Below are 5,197 nucleotides of genomic sequence, written 5' to 3'. Positions count from 1 at the left end.
TAAAACGTGAGTTACCAAAGCTCAAACTACCTAATCCTGTGTGACTACTACCAGCTAAAATATTATAATTAGTAGCACAGTGGCCTGCATCAAAGCTCATTGCTTCAGAGTCCCAGCACAACCTGTGAGGAACCTGTATCCCGGTTCACTCTTGAGAGACTGTTATGTTTGAAGACTGTTGTATAAAATCTTCAAGTAAAGTTCTTCAGTTTATTCATAAAATCTGCTGTGGATATTCCGTTTTTCTCCCTACCGTTTCTGGGACGGTTGGCGGTAGGACTATTAACACTAAGGAAACCTCGCCCTAGCATCATGACATCTTAGGGTTAATACCAACAGACCCTACACTACCACTACAACACCCTAGACACAATTACTCTCTCCTGCCCACCACATAAAAATGAAAGAAACTATCTGGTTGCTATGGGCAACCACTTTTCCTCTTTACAGGTTTTGATAAATTTCCTCCTGTGGTTTTGGCAAAAATTACACAAAGATGGCGTCTTGGGAGAATAGAAATGAGGACGCAGTTGTTGTGGTGTGTTTTATTTTTATTTTTTACCAAATAAACCTCAAACAAAAATTGTGTCTGTTCCTAGGCTTAGTCTGGGACTAAACACAATGTATCTGTGGCGTTTTTCAAAGCCCACATTGCCTTATCTTTGGTGGTCTCCCCCCTCCCCCCCTTCTGACAGACGTCTGTCCAGCTGTTGCAAAACTACAACTCCAAGCATGCCCTGACAGCAAATGATATTACAAATACTGAGTATAAACAAATATAACACACCCACAGGGAGTAGTGTCATTTTATTTAAAAAATGCTAAAAAAAAAAATCCCTTAGGTAACAGTCATGCAGAATATGTTAAAAAGCTTTTTAGGTTTCAGCCAATCAGAGAGCAGCACTGCTCAAATAGAACTCCCAGGAGGTAACAGTGTGTCACACATGTGATGTCATAACCATTGTCCACCAGAGAGCAGCACTGAGCAGAAAGAACACAGCTCCTGCTCATTCTTCATCAGTGAGGGGCCGATGCTGGACACTGTAGGCGCGCGGGAATGTGAAGTTGAATACATCACTGTGATTGGTAAGTGTCACATTGTTGTGTCCAAAAGGTCTTTAGTGCAGTTCCATGTGCATTTCTATAATAACCATGTAAATAATCTATCTTTTGTTTTCCTATCTTAGATGCACTATTTCCAGGATGTGGAGTAGCATTTCCGGACTATCAAGACGTTGTAATAAGGCACATATTTCCGGACTTACAGCAAGAAGTTGGATGAAGGCATAAACCCTCGAATCACGCACATACACAGACACTTTGCCCAAATTCTAGAGGTAACCTCCTTTAGTATGCCCAGAGGAAGGGCAATACAGTAGCCATGGATTCCCTACAGGTTTCCTCCCCTCTGGAGGTTTTTCCTGTCCTGAGTTAGTTACTGTACGCTCTTTGTGAGTGATGGAAGGTTACATAAATCCCCTACACAAACATTTTAATAAATAATAAAGTTCCCCTGTTTTTAAACCGTTCTTTGACTTGTTTGACTCATTTATTTTATTTCTGTCTGTGAAAAATTGTGAATTTTTTTTTTAAGTGTACAAAGCATGCCTCAGCAGTCATCACGCGCAAACCCCTGGGGGTTCCTGAGAACCCCCCCCCCCCCCCCATGTCAGCGATCAGTTCAATTCAGACCGGTGATCTGCGGCGATTCCGCGTCATACAGGTCTCCAGTGACCGGGAAAATAAGGAGGATCGGGGGTGTCTAAGACACCCCCGATCCCCCTGAAGGCATAGGAGTAAGGTGGCAGGGGTGCCACCCCTCCTATTCCTGCTATTGGTCGGTCAGAGACGACTGACCAATAGCAGTTCGGGGGTGGGGGAGTTAGAGTTCTGTTCCCCGCTCTGTCCACCGACTTTTGTCCTGGAAGAGTGAGGAAACTGGTGGTCATCGGCGCCAGAGGTCACTTACCGGGCGGGCAGCGATGAGATATGGCTCCCTGGTGCATCTCCCTGGTGCGCGATACTATAGAAGCCAGTGAGTTGTTGCCTAGCAACATATGGAGGGCTACAGTTAGAAGACCACTATACAGTGGTCTCTAAACTGTAGCCCTTCAGATGTTGCAAAACTACAACTCCCAGCATGCCCAGACAGCTGTTTGGGCATGCTGGGATATGTAGTATTGCAAGATTTAGAGGGGCACAGTTTGGAGATCACTGTGCAGATCAGTACATGTTGAGAGTTGCAATTTTGCAACAGCTGGAGGCACACTGGTTGGAAAATACTGAGTTAGGTAACAGAACCTAACTGAAGGTTTTCCAACCAGTGTGCCTCCAGATGTTGCAAAAGTACAACTGCCAGCATGCACTGTCTGTCAGTGCATGCTGGGAGTTGTAGTTTTGCAACAGCTGGAGGTTTGCCCCCCCCCCCCACACACACACTCGCACACACATGTTTTTCTCCTTTTACCCCTTATGAAAAGGAAAAGTTGGGGTCTACACCAGCCTGTATGTGTAAACAAATTAAAATTTTTACACTAACATGCTGGTGTTGCCCCATACTTTTTATTTTCACAAGAGGTAAAAGGAAAAAAGACCCCCAAAATTTGTAACACAATTTCTCCTGAGAGGGCGTAAAATGCTCTGCCGACACACAACAAGGCTCAAGAGTTAGAGTGTACTATGTACATTTGAGGCCTAAATTGGTGATTTGCACAGGAGTGGCTGATTTTATAGTGGTTCTGACATAAACGCAAAATAAATAAATAAATACCCACGTGTGACATCATTTTGGAAACTACACCCCTCACGAAACGTATTAAGGGGTATAGTGAGTTTTAACACCCCAAGGGTGCTTAACTAAAATGCTGGTGTTACCCTAAATTTTTCATTCCCACAAGGGAAAATGGGAAAAAAAGCCCCCCAAAATTTGTAACCCCATTTCTTCTGAGTAAGAGCATGCCTTATATGTGGATGTAAAGTGCTCTGCGGGCGTACTACACTGCTCAGAAGGAAGAGAGCGCCATTGGGATTTTGGAGAGAAAATTTGTCCGGAATTGAAGGCCTCGTGTGTCTACAAAGCCCCCATAGTGCCAGAACAATGGACCCCCCCCCCACATGTGACTCCATTTTGGAAACTAAACCCCTCACGGAATGTAATAAGGGGAGCAGTGAGCATTTATGCCCCACAGGTGTCTGACAGATTTTTGGAACAGTGGTCCATGAAAATGAAAAATTAAATACCCCTTTTAGGAATTAGGAAGTGAGTGTAGGCATGCGTTAATAGGGGATAAGATTTCTAGGGGCGGAGTACCCCTTTAACCCCTTCCCGACCCATGGCATACATGTATGCCATGGGTCAGCTCCCATTCTATAACGTGGGGCCACGGCGTGGTCCCTCGTCATAGCGGGTCGGGCCTGGCACCTAGCAATGGCCAGGACCCGTGGCTAATAGTGCGCGGCATTGATCGCGGTACCGCACGCTATTAACCCTTTAGACGCGGCGTTCAAAGTTGAATGCTGCATCTAAAGTGAAAGTAAACTAATGCCGAGCTGCTCGCGATCGCCGCGGCAAAGTCGCGGCATCCCGAACAGCTTACATGACAGTCGGAGGATCCCTACCTGCCTCCATGCTGTCCGATTGCCGAATGACTGCTCCGTGCCTGAGATCCAGGCAATAGCAGTCAAGCGGCAGAATCATTGATCACTGGTTTCCTATGAGAAACCAGTGATCAATGTGAAAGATCAGTGTGTGCAGTGTTATAGGTCCCTATGGGACCTATAACACTGCAAAAAAAAAGTGGAAAAAAAGTGAATAAAGATCATTTAACCCCTTCCCTAATAAAAGTTTGAATCACTCCCCTTTTCCTATTTAAATAAAAAACAGTGTAAATAAAAATAAACATATGTGGTATCTTCGCGTGCGGAAATGTCTGAATTATGAAATTATATTATTTATTAAACCATACGGTCAATTTCGTATGCGCAAAAAAATTCCAAAGTCCAAAAAAGCTTATTTTTGGTCACTTTTTATATCATGAAAAAATAAATAAAAAGCGATCAAAAAGTCCAATCATTACAAAAATGGTACCGCTAAAAACTTCAGATCACGACGCAAAAAATGAGCCCTCATACCATCCCATACACTGAAAAATAAAAAAAGTTATAGGGGTCAGAACATGACAATTTTAAACATATAAATTTTCCTGCATGTAGTTATGATTTTTTCCAGAAGTACAATAAAATCAAACCTATATAAGTAGGGTATCATTTTAACCGTATGAACCTACAGAATAAAGAGAAAATGTCATTTTTACCGAAAAATGTACTGCGTAGAAACGGAAGCCCCCAAAAGTTACAAAATTGTGTTTTTTCTTTAATTTTGTTGCACAATGAATTTTTTTTCCGTTTCTCTGTAGATTTTTGCGTAAAATGACTGTTGTCATTACAAAGTAGAATTGGTGGCGCAAAAAATAAGCCATGATATGGATTTTTAGGTGCAAATTTGAAAGAGTTATGGTTTTTTAAAGATAAGGAGGAAAAAATGAAAGTGCAAAAATGGAAAAACCCTGGGTCATGAAGGGGTTAAGGAATTAAAAAGTTAGTGTAGGCATGCCTTACAAGCAGGTAGAAAAAGAAAAGTTGGGAGAAATGGCAGGATGCAAAGCAAAGTTTTGTTGGGACAGATTTTGGGTGTGTTCTCGCCCATTAACCCCTTCATGACCCAGCCCATTTTCACCTTCATGACCTGGGCATTTTTTGAAAATCTGACCACTGTCACTTTAAACATTAATAACTTTGGAATGCTTTTACTTATCATTCTGATTCCGAGATTGTTTTTTCGTGACATATTCTACTTTATGTTATCGGTAAAATTTCACTGATATTTGTATCCTTTCTCTGTAAAAAATCTAAAAATTTCATGAAAATTTTGAAAATTTTGCATTTTTCTAACTTTGAAAGTCTCTGCTTGAAAGGAAAATGGATATTCCAAATAAATTACATATTGATTCACATATACAATATGTCTACTTTGTGTTTGCATTAAAAAATTGACAAGTTTTTACTTTTGGAAGACACCAGAGGGCTTCAAAGTTCCGCAGCAATTTTCCAATTTTTCACAAAATTTTGAAACTCGCTTTTTTTCAGGGACCAGTTCAGGTTTGAAGTGGATTTGAAGGGTCTTCATATTAGAAATACC

The 5,197-nt window shown here is 41.7% G+C and overlaps 1 long non-coding RNA gene across 1 annotated transcript; it reads left to right on the top strand.

Moving 5' to 3' along the window:
- The first annotated feature begins 919 nt into the window (after positions 1–919).
- LOC130297028 (uncharacterized) lies at positions 920–1,529 on the top strand. The gene is made up of 2 exons (XR_008849370.1): positions 920–1,086; positions 1,188–1,529. It is a non-coding gene; the product is annotated as an uncharacterized LOC130297028 (long non-coding RNA).
- Positions 1,530–5,197: the final 3,668 nt, after the last annotated feature.

The sequence above is a fragment of the Hyla sarda genome, chromosome 12 (genome assembly GCF_029499605.1).
Source record: "Hyla sarda isolate aHylSar1 chromosome 12, aHylSar1.hap1, whole genome shotgun sequence".
Classification (NCBI taxonomy): Eukaryota; Metazoa; Chordata; class Amphibia; order Anura; family Hylidae; genus Hyla; species Hyla sarda.
This window is presented reverse-complemented; position numbering and strand designations above follow the sequence as displayed.